At 43.3% G+C, this 19,168-nt stretch overlaps 1 protein-coding gene across 2 annotated transcripts in view; it reads left to right on the forward strand.

Annotated features, from left to right (window-relative positions):
• The first annotated feature begins 5,105 nt into the window (after positions 1-5,105).
• The window catches only part of UBAP2 (ubiquitin associated protein 2), a 77,307-nt gene continuing 63,244 nt past the window's right edge, over positions 5,106-19,168 (forward strand). For both annotated transcript variants that reach the window (XM_033164538.1, XM_033164539.1), the window contains exon 1: positions 5,106-5,186. The gene's annotated coding sequence lies outside the window, so the exon portion shown is untranslated. The remainder of the gene's footprint in view (positions 5,187-19,168) is intronic.

The following is a 19,168-nucleotide window of genomic DNA, read 5'->3' on the forward strand; positions in this document are numbered from 1 at the left end:
TGGTACTATTACTTCCCTTGATCTAGATGCTATACTCCTATTGATGCAGCCCAGAATTGCATTGGCTTTTTAAGCTGCCAGATTTAGGGCTGAGCAATTATCTTGTAGACAGCATTAGCAATCATTCTGCAGCTGTTCTGCATTAACTGGAAGGACAACTCAGCTTGCTCTGTATTCCAGTTCCAAAAAGCTAGATCGTGACCCTTTTTGTCCTGCATCCTCACACGGATTGACAGTAAAAGAATAATGTGAGTTTATGTTGCTGGAATCCCACTGATTTAAGCGTTGCTATATATGGACACAGCTCATTACCAATCCCTCTCCAATTCAGAAAGGAGATCTTAACTGGGCCCATGTTTCCCTTGTGGTCTCTTCCAACTTGATGATTCTATGATTCTATAAATCGACTCCCTTGATGCAACAGATAAGTACTGGACATCTCTCTTTGGAAAAACAATAGATGGACAATTGGTGACACAACAAGGGAGGTGGTCTGTGCAATCCCTGGTTCCATTACATGATATTCTCATCTTGAGTACCATATCTTTTGCAGCCTGACAACCTAATCCTTTCTACAGTGGCTTGCAGAGTAACTGAAGTAGTGTGAACTGAAATCTGGTGAGGGGAAACATTACTGCATCTTAGTATGGGTATCTCAATAATGTGTATTTGCACAGTGATCCCAAGTGCTTTTTTCCACCCCTGTTCCACTCCCAGGAAGCATGCTGGCCATACATTACTATACTAGATGTTGTGAATGGCATCAAATTATTATTGTATGCTCTTAAATAAAGCACAATAAAATAAATTGCAGCAGAGCAGAATAAAACACAGTGTAAAATAAAACCTGCACGTTAAAACACCTGAATGGCCTTGGCAAATAAAATGAGTTTTTCATCTGAGAAAGTTGCTGCCTGGCAAACCTTTTGGGTGGGGGTGGGTGCAAATTTCAGAAGCAGGGCACCAGAATAGAGAAGACCCGGTCTGCAGTTACTGCCTGCCTTCCGTCAAATAGCAGAGAGGCCTAAAACCGGGTCTGCAGAGGCCGGTCTTAGCATCTAGGCAGGCTAGAGTGCTAAAATGCAGACCTTCAACCTAGGCCGTTTTTCTTGGCTGTGTGCGCATAAATGTCACACTTCTTGGATTATGGCCTGTTGTGCAAATGTAAAAGGCACAGAGCTTTTGCTGGGCAAAAAGGTGTCAGCAATATATGGAAGAGGCTGAGAGATCCACTTCTCTCTCCTAGGCTGCTAAAACCCAGCATTCACACTGGGTTGGGCAGGTGGCTCCTTCGTACCAGCAAGAAGCGAAGCGATGACTCACTTTGGCACGAGTGTGGGCAGGCAACTGTCTGCTTCTGCTGATGAGCGAAGGTGCACATGGAGTTCCTTACCTCTGCTTGGCAGGCTGCTGCCCACGCGGCATCTAAACGGAGAGGGTGGTTTCAGGCATGACAATCCTATGCAGCCAGTCAAACCCATGCTTGCTCGCTGCAGCTACGCATGGGATCTGAAAAGGATTTTGCAAAGCGATGTGGCCAAGGCTGTAGGGGAAGATTCTTTAAAATTCCAGTTGTAGGATCATAGCCCAAATGGGCTAAGTAAGCTGTGTGAGGCCTGTAATAATATCATTTTCTGATTGCTCCTGTATCGCTCAGCATAATTCTCTTTGTAAAGGTAAAGGGACCCCTGACCGTTAGGCTCATCTCACTTTATTGGCCAAGGGAGCCGGCGTACAGCTTCCGGGTCATGTGGCCAGCATGACTAAGCCACTTCTGGCGAAACAGAGCAGTGCATGGAAACGCCGTTTACCTTCCCACCGGAGTGGTACCTATTTATCTATTTGTACTTTGACATGCTTTTGAACTGCTAGGTGGGCAGGAGCAGGGACCGAGCAACGGGAGCTCACCCCGTCGCGGGGATTTGAACTGCCGACCTTCTGATCTGCAAGCCCTAGGCTCTGTGGTTTAACCCACAGTGCCACCCGCGTCCCATCCTCTATCACTCAGCATAATCCTCTTTGTATCATTAAGCAAAATACGAGTTGGATTTACAAGAAAGCATCATAATGTATCCCTAAAGAGAAGCTGTAGGCAGCTTGTAATAGGAGCTCCGATCACCGACTCCTCCCTGTAAACGGAAGATAAACAACAGTATCAAAAGATATGCAGGAAACTCACCCTGATACTATTGTATAAACCCATCACCTTGCCATAAGATGTATTTATCGTATGTAAATCCTTCCTTCCCACTCTTTTTCTTTCCATTCACCTGTATAGAGACAAAAATGTATAAAACCCTCCCTATGACTGTACTCGGGGTTCTCTCTCTTCGTGATTCTGCACGGCGTAGGGGAACCTCTGTTGCAACAGATCCAAATAAACGGGAGGGCTGTGCCTTGCTTTCCCTTCTACCAGCTCCGGTGTCGCCTCTGTTTTTTCCAGCGTAAGTGGGGAGCTCAGGAAAGGTGTGGGCTTCTCAGGGCTAAAATTCCGGAACTCCTCCTTGGGAAAACCGGGCCCCTTTTGCTTTTTTTCCCCCAAAATTGGCTTACAACACAGCTTCTCCCACATTCTGTTTTACTCATTAAAATTCTCTGAGGAAGGAAAGGTTGATGTGCTGGTGTTTGGAGTAAAAAAAATTTAAACTCAGCAGAAGTTGGATTTATTAGTGAATCCCTGTTGGGATTTGCAATGTCACATTCGAACCGTGCGTCTCTAGTATCAGCCCAAAGGCATCTGAAACTCTTTGTCAGTTTTGCTCTGCAGCAGTACCATGTCTAGGCCTCTCCAAGAAATCCTATACATATGCATAAACAAATCTATGCATCACATTTGCTATGTCAAACAATTAAAAAAATGACTTTTGTTAACACTGCACTCTGCCTCCCAATACCTGGAGCACACCCAAAATCAGTTTCATAACCGCTAATAATCAAAACTCACAGGGCAGTCTAATTATTGTTTTTTAAAAGTAAATGGCACCCCTCAAAAAAGGAATAAAATAATTGATATGCTGCCAGTTTGCTGTTACATTGCCCATACGTGACTCAACTTTTAGCATAAACTGGCCACCTAACTGTCTTTTGGAGACGTCCTGTGCAAAATTTGGCCTGTGCAGAATTACTCCCAGCTCCAAAGGGAATCAAGGAGCTATAGTACCTTTTACAGGAGGTTGTGATGCTGCTGCGGCATGGATGAGTGAATCCAACTGTCTGCAGCTCCCACCAGCATGATGAAGCACTCTCCTCTTCAGCTTCTATCTTTGTTGCTGGGTGCTTGTTGCCAACAACCCATCTTCATTAGAAGGGGGATGCCAAGTCACGATTAGAAGATGCTAATAATAGTCATTAGCACTGTGCAGATTAAGAGAGCACAGGCACTTGTTTGTGGCAAAGCGTGGCAAAACGGCTCTGAGACCTGCAATTATTCCCCCTCCCTGGTACAGAGACAATGCAAACGAACAAAGCCCAGCTCGTTTAGGCCTGCATCTCGGATCAGCTTGGGTCTCTTTTGCACACCACGCAGCAAAAGGACAGGGCTTGCCATGGCGTGTACAGAGTAAAGAGCCACAGGATCCATAGCTTGGTAACGGAGCATGTATGTGCTTTGGAAGCAGAAAGGCCGGGCTTCACTTAACCAAACCCATCTGCGGAAGTGCTACACAAGGACTTCTGCTGGTGCAATGGGGTTTCTCTACTCACTTGGCGCCCCCTTAAATTGGCTCTGGAGGGTGTGGTGGGGCAGCCCCTGAACACTGCACACGTGGAAGGGGTGGGGTGTTCTATCTGGCAAGTGGATACGCTTGTGCAGATGGAACATTTGTAATAGAGTGGCGTTTGTACTCCACCTCATGGTCTCTGGTTCAAGCCCTGATGTCTCCAGGTAGTGTTGATGCTGAGCTAGGTAGATCAGCAGTCTGGCTTGTTGTGAGGCAGCTTCCTATGGTCCTTAGCCAATCACGGTTCCCTGCAAAATGTATCAGTGACATATGTGTTTGCAAATATACCACTGTGCTCACATTCATGTGAATAATGCTCACACTTATTTTATACCGGCGTGGAATGCACTGTGTAAGGGAGAAGTTTAGAAACAATTTAAATAAATAATCACTAGATTTCTCCCCCCCCCATATAAAAATATTTATTTATTTATTTATCAGAAAGGTTTTTATGCTAAAGCAGTTCACACAATACATACCAAAAGAGAGAGAGAGAATGCAGTAAAGTTAATTATATCCAACGCTAGACATTGATTTCAATGGATCTGATTGGGGTGTGACTTAGCTGGCTGTTACCCAGTCAATAAAAAAAATCAAAACAACTAAGAACTGCTTTATGTCACCTTATATTATATTTTTATATTATCCTATATTTATATAACAAGTTTATATTGCATAAAGCATGTAATATAAAATAATATAATATAATATAAATAATATAATTAATACAATACAATACAATACAATACAATACAATACAATACAATATAATATAATATGGAACAGCAACAAACATCGCTGCATGCCTCTTTAAGGATTCTAAGTATTCCATAGCAAATATAACCCACGGCGGGGCCGGCAACGTCACCTTTTCATCTCCGACACGCCCCCTCCTAGGCCGCGCCCACTCATGGTGACGTATGAGGCCCGCAGCGACTACGCCACACACACACACTCCCTCTCTCTCCTTCTCCTCTTAACCGTAACTGAAGTGTCGCTGGAGGTCACGTGCGAGCGGACGTAGCCTTGCCCCTCCTCCATCTCCTCAGGAGGTAAGAGTCACGTGGGGACAGGAGAGCGGCAGCAGAAAAGAAGCTTCTTACGAGAGCCTCTCTCTCTCTCTCTCTCTCTCTCTCTCTCTCTCTCGGATCACGTGGGAGGGAATGAGCCGGCGTGATTGGCGGGAGACGGCGGTGTGCGCGCATGCGTGCGTGAGAAGGGGAAGCGGCGCGAGGCGGCCGCCCCTACGGCGCACGCGCGGGATCCGGCGAGCGCGCTCCGGCAGCCGCGTCACGTGGTGAGGGCGGGGCTGTGCAGGCCTCAAGGGAGAGACGGCGGGATAGAGAGCGCGCGCGCGCGGGAACGCGGGGGCGAGGCGAGGGGAGGGCAGAGGCGAGGAGTCACGTGACAGGGGTGGGCGCCGCCGCCGCCGCCGCCGCCGCTGCTGCTTTGTGAGCACATTGGCAGGTAACGAGCGCGCGACCGCGGCCGGGGGAGGAGGATTCGGCGGGCTCCCCTCCCTTTACGGGGGAAAGAAAGAAAGACAGTCAGACGGGGGGGGGGGGTTTGATATATTAGGCCGTGGGGGGGGGGGGAGGGAGAGATAGGAAGAAACAGGCGCGCGCAGCCTCTCAGCCTCCCCTCAGTGGGGAGGGGGGGGAGACCGAAGGAGGCGACGGACCCCCCCCCAGCTCCGCTTAAAGAAGGAGGGGGCGGCATAGAAGGCTCCCTCCCCCTCTTTAAAGTCCCTCGGAAGGGCGCTGGGGCCCTCGCTCTCCCCTGAAGTGAAAATGTGAGAGGGAAAATGGCCCCCCTCCCCCCACCGCCTGTGAGTGCGCGTGAATACCGACCATGGGGGGGGGCTGAGGGAGAAGGCTGCCCCCCACTCCTGTTGTGAGGGGAGGTTGGGGGGTTTGCTGCTGCTGCTGCTGGAGTTTCCCTCCCGTGTCGGCTACGAGCTGGCTTCCCGAAACGCCTCTCGTGGTTTTTTGGGGAGAAAGTGGGTGTGTTGTGAGGGGAAAGTGGCGCGTGTGCCCCCGGGGTCCCTCTCTCCCCTCCCCCCGTTAACACAGACGCTCCCAAGAGAGGCAGGGGTTGGGACGAATAAAGCTGAAAAACTCCTGGAAAGTTGCTGAGTTGTTTCTCACTCTCTCCCGCGCTACCCCCCCTCTTTTCATGGCTATTTGCTCCGTTTTGAGGTGCAAGTGGTCGTGGGGATCCCTCTCCTGCCCTTCTCTCCTCCGGCCCCAGAAACCTTTTTATTTTCTCCCCAGGGGGCAAGAGAAGTTCTCAGACTGCCCCACCCCAGTGCACCGTCATGTTGGCAATGGAGAGAGGACAGGGAGCGTGGCAGCAGGAACTCTCACTGTGGAGAGGAAAGGAAAAGTCCAGGAAAAATGCCCCCCCCCATCCCCCTTCCCCAGGATAAAGGCGAAATGATGGATACCAGGCCCTGGGAGTCGGGACAGCATATGCCTTTCAGTATCCCTGCTATTACAGGGAGCGTAGCCAGCCAGCCTCCTCTCCCCCCCCCCCCAACCCCTCCAGTTTTATTTTGGGAGGTTGGTGATCCCTTTCCCTGGGTTTGGTGCCTTTCTGTGCCTTGACTAGCGTTGGCTGCTTTCCCAGTAGGAGCAGTTGCCAACCTGTCTCCCACCCTTGCTTAGTAGAACAGGGTCTCCTGATACTTGAGTTTCTCTCTCTCCTCTCCCCCCCCCCCAATCTCCTTGCAGTGTGTGTGGTCTCAACTCTTCCACCTGATCTGATTGTATCACCCTGTAGATGCATGTGAGCGTCTTCTTTATGATCCTCTGAAAGGAGGGGATTTCCCCATCGCTGCTTCCTCCATCAAACAATCTAACAGGGTATGTTAGGGTCAGCTTGAATTATGCCCCCCCTTTTAAGAAATCACTGATACCTGAAGGGTCTCTATAAACAATGACACCACCTAAGGAGCCAGAGGAGGTTACTTGAGGACAAGACCTGTGAATAGTCATCACACTGCTTGTTGCCCTTATGCCTTCCCTGCGTTGTGTCTCTCCTGTGTTTGGGCTTGTGAGGAAATGGAAGCTGGGGCAGGGTTGCGTTCTTGGAATTGCATACTTAAAAAAACAAACAAATAATTCTGTCTTACATTGCTGCTGTTTGTGAAAGAAATTGCGGCAACAATAGTGACCCATTTTCTTCAAAAAGTTGAGCGTTCAAAAGAGTCACTTGCTATTTCAGGTCTGATTGCAGTGAGCTCTGGGATTCAGGGGATCATGGGAAGTTTGAGGAGTACTGTATTGTTAAATATTGAACTAAGCATGAAACTGTCTTGGTTCTGTATATCTTCCTTCTTAGGTGGCAGGTAAACAGTTTTAAGGGGGTGATGATCCTGCAGAATTGAAACTAGTACCTCTGTGCTGTGAATTTCCTGGTGGTTAACTTGGTCTCCTGTAAGTGACTACTAGACTAGTTCAGTCCTGCCCTCTTGGTGCCAAAGAGCCACCTGTCTTCCTCTTCTCTATTGTCTTTATTCGAATCAGTGATGAAAGGAGTTATAATAATTTGAGGGAATATTCTTTTGGGAGGTTTAGGTAGGAAAAATCGAGGGCCTATCCTGTGTTTGGAACAGCTGCTTTTTTTTCACCCAGGAAAGGAAGTAGGAGCTGGATTCAAATACTGTACGGAGAAAAGAGGGAAGAAAGAGCAGACTGAGAACAGCAATGTTTCTTTCTTAAAATAGCATCACAAAAGGTGTTACTTGCTTTAGTTTCCTTAGCAGCTGTTTATAGTAGTTCCTCAAGCCACATCTTTCCCTGGAGTCTCTGTTCGCATATTTACCTAACTAGCTTTGTTTGTAAAAGCCATACATTGTTTGTCTGATGCCTTTAGCTTTGTGTGAAACAATATACTGTACTGTACCTCCAAAGCTAAATTCAGCTTGCAGTACTGGAGTGGCCTTTTTGTACTCCAAATATGCTACTTGAAGGTGTTGTGTTAATTATTGTAAACACATGTTAATGTACAGTCTGGGGGAAGTGAAGGTGTCTTAGGTTTTTGTTTTTGTTTGTTCTCCCAAATATTCGTGAATTTTAACTTAAGTTGTGAATGGGCTTTTCTGTATCTGGTAGGTTTTACAGTATATGTAGAAAATGCTTTTTTAAACATGCTATTTCAGGAGTCAGCAAACCTTTTCAGCCATGGGCCGGTCCACTGTCCCTCAGACCTTGTGGGGGGTCTGGACTATATTTTGAAAAAAATATGAACGAATTCCTATGCCCCACAAATAACCCAGAGATGCATTTTAAATAAAAGCACACATTCTACTCATGTAAAAACACGCTGATTCCCGGGCCGTTCGCGGGCTGCATTTAGAATGCGATTGGGCCACGTCCGGCCCCTGGGCCTTAGTTTGGGGACCCCTGTGCTATTTCTTACAAGTTGGGTGAAAGCCTGGAATTCAGGTTAATCTCTTTTTGCCCTTTCCGCTTGAGAGATAAGTAGATATGTTCCAAGTTATTATATCTTTAAATGTATTTGAGTTAGAATTTAAGAGTGGTCTAGGCAGAGTTCAAAAATCTTAGGTTTCCAAATGTGTTTTGTCTTTTATTAACTTTCTTTAAACATAAAATAGGGCATCTTGGAAATAGACAGGCTGAGTTTCATATTGTTTTTGCAGCAAACTTGTTCAGTGGCTGTTTAAAGGTTCTTTGTGTTGCTTTTGCTGGCAACCATCCATATAGGTTTAGCTGCATTGCTAGGCAGCCTCCTACATATCTTTATTCAGAGCTGTTGTATGCAGTGTTGCATACAGGAATGATAAAATCTTCACTTTAAAGACTTACTTTCAGTGTCTTCTCTTCTGGATCTCAGGCTCCTCTCTCTCCAGGTCTGCCAAAGTCTGAGCTTGTGCATTGTCTGTATGCTATATTAAATGCCTATTTTTAAATGGGGGCGGCCAGTGTCTGGTAATAAGGTAAAGGGACCCCTGACCATTAACTCCAGTTGTGGCGTTCATCTTGCGTTACTGGCTAAGGGAGCTGGCGTACAGATTCTGGGTCATGTGGCCAGCATGACAAAGCCGCTTCTGGTGAACCAGAGCAGCACACACTGCTTACCTTCCCGCTGGAGTGGTACCTATTTATCTACTTGCACTTTTTGACATGCTTTCGAACTGCTAGGTGGGCAGGAGCTGGGACCGAGCAACAGGAGCTCACCCAATCACGGGGATTCGAACCGCCAACCTTCTGATGAGCAAGCCCTAGGCTCTGCGGTTTAACCCACAGCGCCACCTGCGTCCCTGGTGATAGACTTGTGCTAATACAAGAAATTGAAAATGCCTAAATCTTGCAACTAGGAAACTGAAGAATTGGGTGGAGCAAGAATTGATATCTGAGGGCGCACTTCTTCAGAGCTCAATTTCACTCCTAATCCCTTAGGTGGCAAAAGAATAGAAGAAAGGGTCATTGTTGTTGAGTGGGCCATGGATTGGGTTTGGTGGGAACATGTGATCTCTGTTCCCCCATTGCCCTCTAAGCTTTAGTATGAAAGGCATGTGCACCACTAGGCAGGAAAAGGGTGTTGTGATACGGTGCTACTGTATTTTATTTTCAAGAATGATGGAGGGTCCTTTTGGACAGGTCTGGGCAACATGACTTTTCTTTTTAATATAATCAGTACTTATTGATGTTTTCAGTGATGGTTTTATGAATACCTTTGTTAAATTTGATTTTATATTCTAATGCTGAGTTTGCAGTATTCCGAGCTGCATAAGAGACCTAGATTTTCATTGTAGGAAGAACAAGATGTGTAAAACTTTTGCTAGCAGGAAAAGAACTGGAGCAAAAAAACTTTAGAAAACTTGTTGCCTTTTCTAATGTTGGCAAACTACCTTTGGCCTGAATCTCTGCTTCCTCAAGAGGCTTTTCTGTGTGCTCCAGAAATATGTTCCCTCTAGCTACCTTTTTATTCCTTGCTAGTATGAAGAGTACCGATAAGCTCGTTACTTTTTTCTAAGCTGTGAAGTGGCAGTGAGGCTATTTTTGTGTGTGTGTGTGAATCACAAATGTTCTAAATTCTTATACTGTACACTGAAATGGAAAAGCTGCAAGCTATACAATTATGAAGTATTAAGGCATGATTAGAGGTGACCCAGGTGTACTCTATTTTTCATAGTCATTTCCAGCATCACTTGTCATCAGTGATTGGCTACATAATACTGTGATGTCATCCTGCCTCTGATTAGCTGATAGCCAATAGCAACTAGTGGGCCACAAGTGGGATGTGGGCTATATAAGTAAACCCAAAATAATTATTGCTTTTAATTCTTAATTGGCATGACGAACTCTCCTGCCACTTTTGTTGGCATATTAAAATGCTGTGTTGATGTCACTTGTAACCAAACGTCAGAAAGGCTTGAGTCTTACATTTTAACAGTTGGGATCGCTGTGTGGCAGCTGATGCGAAATCCAGTGACAGTTTGTCACAAGGAGCTTGTACAGAGTGTTCTTTTGAGTGACTGTGCAACAGAGGCAAACTGTATAGTCACTCAAAACAACCCTGTATGACCACCTTGTGGCAAAATGTCAATTGGATTGCTGCCAGCACTAGTTAATAGTTTAAACCAGGGTAATTTGGAGTTTGTGTAGTCAAAATTTGCTGACTGCATTTCTGCTAAAGAAACAGTAGTTTGAGTGGACATGAAACCCATTTGCAACTGAATTCACAAAGTTGTCTTTGTGCAAAAGGAGCAACTTGTCTCCTAGGACGCTCAAAGATGAGCTTGAGAGCCAGTGGTGTAGTGGTTAAGAGCGGTAGAGTTGTAATCTGGGGAACCAGGTTCGCGTCCCCTCTCCTCCGCATGTAGCTGCTGGGTGACCTTGGGCTAGTCACACTTCTTTGAAGTCTCTCAGCCCCACTCACCTCACAGAGTGTTTGTTGTGGGGGAGGAAGGGAAAGGAGAATGTTGGCCGCTTTGAGACTCCTTCGGGTAGTGATAAAACGGGATGTCAAATCCAAACTTTTCTTCTTCTTTTGGAAGTGAGGTTGTCTGAATTTTGGCTTCATGTTAACAAAATTACCCAGTTACTACTGAGTATCTTGACTTTGCTGCTGCCATTTGGTAGCACATCTCTTTAGGAGACAGGTTTCCCACAATGATTGCTATGAAGACATAATACAGTAGGCGGGCTGTGCATCCACATGGATCTGCTTGTTGGCAAAATGCGAGCTTGGCCATCCCAGTGATACTTTCCCTAATGGACTTCATTTTGAATTAAAATATTAAATATATTCCTGGTTTGTAATATCCAACATTGCTTGTGTAACATATGTTTTTAGAATAAATTCTTACAGCTTATCTAAATCAGTATCTTCATTGCTTCCTTACATTTATCCTACACATTGTTTGCCCATGTATATATGGCATTGTGCGTAGTCTGTGGTTTGATCATACAGTATATCTGTTCATTGGTGCCGTTCTTTGTTAAGAGCCAGTGCCCCAAGACACGGGACACCTCCTTCTCCTTTGTTTAGCTGAGTAGTGGAACTTTTGGCAGACACGTGGATTCCAGTAAGACACAGAATGCAGGAAATGTCTTTAGTAGAGTTTACTAGGACATAAATCATGCAGTTCGTTACTAGATCCCTAGCAAGGCAAAACTGAGTTCATTTAGAGCAAATCCAGTTTCCAGCAGTTAAAAATTACACCACACAAATATAAATGCAAAAATGAAAGTAAAAACAGAATAGCAGTAGGAGAGAAAGAGAGACAGAAAGAAAGAGAGTAACGAAGCACCCTTGGCAGACAGTTGATATAGTCTATCTCAGGAGTGAACAGCCTTGAAAAATAGAGATAGCACAGCAGGAAAACAACATCTGTGCTCTTTCTGCCTTCGAGAAGACCTGAGAACCTTTTAAACCTTAGAATGTACCAGAATTCTTTTGGTGGCTTCTGTACTTCATAAAACTTAATTCGCTGACATTCTTGTAGGAGGAGGATTTCCTATCGTGTGCTGTTGAGATTTTCCATTTGTGTCACTGCAAGAAATGCTTTGAGGAATACTGGACAGTGGAACCCTTCTTCTTACAACTTAATTCAGTCTTCTAACAGATTAGCTGGAGGAGATGCTAACCTGCTTAAGTGGAACAGCTTGCATTAAGATCAATGGAGTGTTGAAGGAGCTTTGATCTTTCCCTATTTTTTTTTTAATCTAAATATTTATTTTGAGAGGGTGAATATTTTTTCTTTGTTCTACTTTTTTTAAAAAAAGTTTAAGATGAGTTTTAATCTTGTATTATGCTTTGTATGCTGTTTTATCAGTGTTTGTAGGATACAGCTACTGTACTAAATTAATCTGGCTACTTGGATAGAGCAAAAAACATTTTTCTGATTTATGTGTCTGGGTCATTGAAATAACTTGACTTAATGAGGAAAAAGACTCATAGTTCTTTAGATAATTGGTGGTAAGATTAGCTTCATACAAGAGTGGCTGTTCTCTTTGGCAGCTGTTAAACAGAAAATCCTTATTAATGCAGTTCTGCAACAGCATTTCTCCCTGAAAATGCTTAATCTGTTCAGCACTGCAAGGTTACTTAAGGAGAAGAGGGAGTTTCCCATAGGGCCCCTACTGATAATTGTTTGTGACTTACTGATTATGGAATATATACATTTTGTTCGATTAAATGGTGCTGTTGTGGTTTTTAGTTTAACTCTTTACAGTGTTAGAAACTCAGATATATAAGCTAATTGCCAGATAACACCTTGATTTAGGTTACAGTCACTGCAACGGAATGTCTAGGGCTAGGCGCTTTTTTGTAATGGGTTTATTATTGTTATTGTTTCATTTCTGTACTGCTTTATATATAGGTTTGCCGCCTAGCTACAATGCTGCGCCAGTCAGCTGGTCTGTGGAGCAGCACAGCACCAGAAGACAGTCCCCAAACATTTAAGTTTAAATCTAGCACAATACTTTACATAACAGATATATGTGATCAGTTTAAGGCCCGGGGTCCGGATGCGGCCCAATCACCTTCTAAATCCGGCCCGCGGACGCTCCAGGAATCAGCGTGTTTTTACATGAGTAGAATGTGTCATTTTATTTAAAATGCATCTCTGGGTTATTTGTGGGGCATAGGAATTCATTCATTTTCCCCCCAAAATATAGTCCGGCCCCCCACAAGGTCTGAGGGACAGTGGACTGGCCCCCTACTGAAAAGGTTTGCTGACCCCTGGTTTAGAATGTGCCTGCCAACTAAGCTAAACTAGATCAGATGTTAATGTTTAATTTATTTTAATACTGTATCAAGGTGGAACAGAGGCTAGATGATGGCTGAGTTTGAGTATAGTAAAAGAGACTTAAAGGAGTAGAGTGGTGTGATTTTTTTTAATGTTTTGGTAGACTTCAGGTTATATTTTAGTGAGTAAGATCTAATTTATATATTTTAACTGCTGCTATATCTGTACTGTCCCTGCTATACCGAACTGCCAATTTAAAAGTATCCCTATTGTGTTTCTTGACTTCCCTGATTTTGTATGTGAGCTGCAACTGGTCTGCGACCAAAATAATAAATTCATTCAATGTTTTGGTAGGAACAGTTTGCCATGTTGCTTGACCCCTGTATGTGTAATCTGAATTTTTTGTTTGATTTATTCTGCTATTTTTGAACACACAACAGATAATGGCTAGGAATCTTGTCTTTTTTCTGTCCTCTCTGAAAGTCTGTGATATCTTCTTGTGCATAAGATAATGTTACGTTGATTGGTGCATGTTATAAAGTGGTTCACTGTTCCAGGGGATTCAACAGGAGCTATATTGTACTATATTTAACCAGAAATGTCCATTTTGTCTAGTTTAGAAAAAGACTGCTTCCTTGGGTAGTAATAACTGGCAGTCATGCTACTATCTTTCTTTTGTTACGTACAGGAAGGGTTAGAAAGCTTTGTAAGAAATTAAAGCTCTTTTAACTGCTGAACTTTCTTTTAAGAACCCACTTTGATACCTGAAATGTCATCAACCACTGCCTGTTTCTTGTCCAACTTATGTCTAGAGTTGCATCAGCTAGAAGATTCTCTGTAGTTGGGTCTTACTTCTATTTTCATCCAGGTGAAAGAGAACTGAGTGTGGGATGGGGGCAAGGAGAAGTTTGTAAACCCTCACACATCTGCTTTGCGTCTTGAAAATCGTGTGAATAACAAGGACTTATCAAGGTTGCTGTTGCATTCTTTATGTGCAGTGAGCCATGGTGCCCCATCCTTTTCTTGTCAGTGCAAGTGATTTTCAAACATAGCCAATGTATGTGGGACGTTTCTTCCCGCTCATGATAAAAATAGTTTTGTATCTTCATGCACAAACCTGGAACCTTTGTAATTTGGAATATAATTCAGCACCAAGTTAAATGTACCAAAATATTTATTTGAATTAACATGGCTTGAATATGAATACTGAATTGTGCATAGCATCTTGGGAAATCAGCTTATGGGTTGTAGCCAACTAAGTTCAACTTAAAAACCAATACCTTGAAATTAGTGGAAAATACTAACTTGGGTTCATTAATTTCAATGAGTCCGTTTCATGTACAGCTTGCTTAGATACAACTGCAAGACACTAAATCTATTTTGTAGTTATTTCCTAATGCTGTTTCTTTAAGTCCTCTTTACAATTATCTTGAAAATAGTGCTATGCACAATTGAAGGACTGAGTCTCACTTTGCATTGGACTATGTATACTAAAGTACAAAATACAAAGCTGGAGGATGCACACAAAACCTCTAGTTCAAAAACCTCTAGTTGTGACTGGGAAAAGGATCTAAACCTCCAAATTCAAGTCTGAGAGATATCTGCATGCCTTCCACACTTGATAGGTTGTGTGTATTTTTGTATTGAGATTGTGTACCTGCGAACAAAAATGTAAAATGAGAGTCAACTTCCTTGTGGTGCGTGCCACACTGCCACATCTTAAAGTTTTAGGGGCAGCTTGCTTTTGGAAATGTAATGAAATGGTTATGAGAGTTTGGTAGCATCCTCAAGACTCAATGAATGGGGATTATCTTAGGGAAGTTGGCCTTGGTTTCATTCGGTCAATATCTATTCATGTAGAAAAACTGCATATTATTTACAATATGACATCTAACATTTAAGAAACTTCTGGAAAGGCCTTTTACTTCAGGGTTCCCAGGGCACTTTAGTATGACTTGAAAAGAATGCTAGTACTCTGGGAGAAACAAAGTCCTGTGAGGTTCTGGATATTTTCCCTTCTAGTCAGCTGTCAGTGAAGGAGGGAAGTTCTGCTGTCTCTGCATAGGAGTTAGGAAGTGATCTAATCACACTCAGAACAGATATGCTCAAGAATTTATCTCTCGGCTTAGGGAACACAACTCTGGTCTCCCTTTGCGCCTGGGTGTCCAATTTCACTTTTCTTGTCTTTTCTATTGTAGCTAAGTAGCTGTAGAATAGAACTGGAATCTTTGACTTTGAAGGGACTCATAGGGTGTCTGGTCCTTTTGCCTAAGGAAGGAAGTCTTAAGTTTACAATATCCTTGGCACATGTTGTAAAGATATGCAAGTCAACCATCTCCAGGGACACTTCTTTATACTGAACCCTTCTTAAAAAAGCTTGTCCTTTCTAACAAATTCCCTGAAATGTACTTTTACCAGTTTTTAATTTATTGTTGCCAGCTTCATCTTCTCATGTATATAGGAAACACAATTATATGTCATTTGGCCTGTCATTTGGCCTGGTTAGTGTGTGCTGGTACTAAGCCTAAATAGTTTAAAGCCTAAATAGTTTTTAGTCCAGTTTACTTGAAGAAAGGGGAAAGGTGTGTTGTGGGTGAAATGCCTTTTAGTACCCCATATACCTTTTGGAGCCAAGTTACAGGTGAACTGATTGCCTTCACAGGTGAACTGCCCACAATGAAGTCAGTTGTTCAGATGCTCTGAAGTCCCAAAGTTGGGGTGTCAAATTCATACAGGGCTTGCAAAGAGCCTAGTGTGGTGCTTTAAAGCAGTGTTTCCAACTGGGGACCATATGGCCCCCTGTCCCCCGAATATTCCAAGGGTGGCACAGGTGAAAATTACGTAAATGGAGGGCCACAGAAGGGAGTGAGAAGAAAAGAAGAAGAAAAAAAATCCTGATTGGCTGGCTGTCTGCTTGGCAAATCATAAGCAAGTAAGGGGGTGGCCCACCAGGGGGCAGCCTAGCGCTTTATTTTATATTGAATTTGTATAGTCATGGTTTGTTTACAGTAGGAGAGGGCGATCACTGAGGCTCCCATTTTGACCACTGCTGGTAGCTCCTGCCAGTGCTGGGCTAGGTGGAAGCCTGGGCCTGACTCTGCAAGGCGTGGGGTGCAATCCACCCCAGCACCTAACTGAGCAGGGTTATCTGGTGCTGCTGACTTGTATCTAGTAAATAACTACTGTATTTTTCTGTGTATAAGACTAGTGTTTTTTTGCCAAAAAAATAGGTTTAAAATTGGGGCTCATCTTATACATGGGTAGTGCTGAGGGATGTTTTCTTAATTTGGAGTCCCCCCAAATAGGGGACGTCTTATACATAGACAGAAAAATACGGTAAGTGTCTGAGTTCAGTGGGCTTCACTCTCAAGTAAAGGTGTGGGGGGCTATAGTGTTTTATCTAGGCAGCCAGGGCTCCTCCAGATGACAAGATCTTTTTGCACCAGGTTAGTGAGGACTATTTGCTTTTAATTCGCAACCCCCCCCCATATATACAGAACTCCCTTTTGCAAACCCTCCAAAGGGGCAGGATATAAATAGTAAAATTATTATTATGGTATATGATGTCCCTATTTTCATCGGAGTAATGTTGGAGGGTATGCTTTTGGACTGTTATTTGTAGTTTTCCCCCTCTGTCAAATAACTGGGGTCAAATAAGTGTTGTTTACATGGAAGATGGAGCTTCTGGATTCTCCTTCTTTGGAGGTTTCTAAGCAGAGTTTGAATGGCCATTGGTCATGGATTCTTTAGCTGAGTTTCCTGTGTTCCAGGGGGTTGCACTAGAAAGTTGACCCTTGGAGTCCCTTCCAGCTCTGTGGTTCTTTGTTTTTCTGCTTCAACAATATTTCATTATCTTTCTATCATTTTATGTAATTGTATTTTGTATAAATTATAGAAATTATGAATAAAATATGTTTTGTTAACAGAGCATTAAATAGCTACCTTTCTATTGGTAGGACGGGGTGGAAGGCCACAGGAAGGAAACCAGGTCAGAAGGAGGCCATGATTGGAAACAGGTTGGGAAACACTGCTTTAAAGCACCCGAGGCTTCAGAGGACTGACTAGCAGAGCCAACCCAGCAGGCTTTGACTCTACCCTCCATCAGCTCATGGGTCTTAAAGCCAAAGCCCACTTTCCCTTGCCAGCGCAATTTAAGTCTCCTGATGGTGCCTTGGCAGCCACATCTGCCTTCCCCATACTTGATGACATATGATGGCAGGTGTGTGTGTGTTTGGGGAAATGGCTTTGCAGGCCAAGTTTGGCCCATGGTCCTAAGGTTCCCTACCCCTAACTGCTTTTTCAGCACCTCCTAGTGTCATTGGAAATCTAGTCAAATGCTAAGCAACTTCTGTGGTGTGAACTCTGCCAGGGTTTCATGCTTCTGTAGCAATTCAGCAGTGAATAGGCTAGGATGAGTACAGTTAGAAAAAATAAGGCTTTCAGGGAATAGAATGGAAATTTTAACATCCCTGTTTGCCCACTTAAATCCAGTTGCATTTGTATTTGTAAGGTTTGATTTGCAATCAGTGGTCTCTCCTGCTTTTGGCAATATTTGGTCTTGAATTTGAAGAGTACTCTGCAGTACTGACCTTGTGCCAATTACTGTGACAACAGAATGATGTCACAAATCCAGAGTTATGGCTCTGGCATTGTGCATCAGGTTTTGCCACAAGTAGGTCTCAAAGAAGAATAGAAAAGGAAGGTAAATGTTGTTAGTCTTCAATCTTGCCACTGACGAAGATGGAACATAGAGAGGTTAGGGTAAGGACTTTTTTTGAGGGGTGGCTGCGGCTTTCAAGGGCTGTGGTAATTAGGCTGCTATTGTTTACATCTGGAGTTCGAATTAGAGAAAAAAACAAAAGGATGTTGTACTAAGTGATACTTAATATACTTTTTTTTAAAGAATACATTGTTTTTACCTTTTTAAATGTATATTTGGATATTGAATTGGAGTGGGATAAAAAATTTAATAGCACAGTCCTATGATTTGGCAGTCTAAAGTCCCATCTGTGTTGCAGGGCATAATTTCTCTTATCACAAGATTTGTTCTGTAGCATTTCAGAATCACAAAATGGTGTGTATGCACATTTGTTAACTGGGGTTATCCAATAAGTTACCATAATGGGTCTCAATACCTAAATATAGACGGTTGTTTACCCTCGCTGGATTCAATGTACTGCCGTCCGCCTTGTTGCAGGACAGATACGTGGGTAAACCGTACGTGGAACGAGTTTGCCCCTGCCGCGCGATAGAGGTGGAAACCATCTCTCACGTCCTGCTACGATGCTGTTTTTACAGGGATATATGTTCAGTTTTTATCACTCTTGTTATACAGAAAATTCCAAGAGGGCCTGAACCTCAATATTTAAAATCTCTGGTAGAGGACAAGGATCCAGAGATCACATTAAAGGTTGCCAAATTTTGCGCAGCTGCTATAAAACTTAGGGAACAAGCTGTGCTATTATAAAGACTAAGGCCTTAGAAGCAAATTACAGTATAGATAATATTATATTAAGACTTAAACCATATTTTAACTGCTGCCATGATTGTATTGTTTATTGTTATATTGATTGTTTATTTAAACTTAATTTTATTGTATTTCTGATCTGTTTAGTATGGTATGTGAGTCTGATCTGGGACCGTAATAAATTCAGTTCAAAAATAATAATGGGTCTCTTCAAATGGCCTGAGAGGAAGACTGTTAGTGAAGAAACATGTTCCTTTTGGGAGTAGACCAAATTATTTTGGTAACAAGAGGGAAATTTATTCAACTTATGTTCTTACGTTTTTGATACTGTAGATGTATTGGAACAAATATTGTGGAAAAACAAGACTTTTACAGTGGGTCTTTAAAATCTGATTTCTTTGAAAGAATTGTTGTTATCGGTGCACAAAGGCTGTTAAGCCTTCAGTGCTGCTTAGAGTGATGAATGGGTCACCATGTGATTCAAACTTACTATGAAGTTGCTTTTTCAACTCATTTATGATGACACCTTGAGTTGCAGCAACTACCGTAACTTACAGCTCATTGCCGCTCTGCCAGTAAATTGCACGAGACTGTCCAATAAATGATTCCAGGAATTTCTCAGTGTCTGCTGCAGATGAAAATTTGATCAACTAAACTTTGAAAAGGTGTAGGGGGTGATGTCTGCACCTGGTTTTATATCATCAATTTTTTTTGTCAGTCCTCTCTCTCCCTAGAGCTATGTGTGAGAGAGTGAAATGTGTT

Source organism: Lacerta agilis, chromosome 11 (genome assembly GCF_009819535.1).
Source record: "Lacerta agilis isolate rLacAgi1 chromosome 11, rLacAgi1.pri, whole genome shotgun sequence".
In the NCBI taxonomy this organism is placed as follows: Eukaryota; Metazoa; Chordata; class Lepidosauria; order Squamata; family Lacertidae; genus Lacerta; species Lacerta agilis.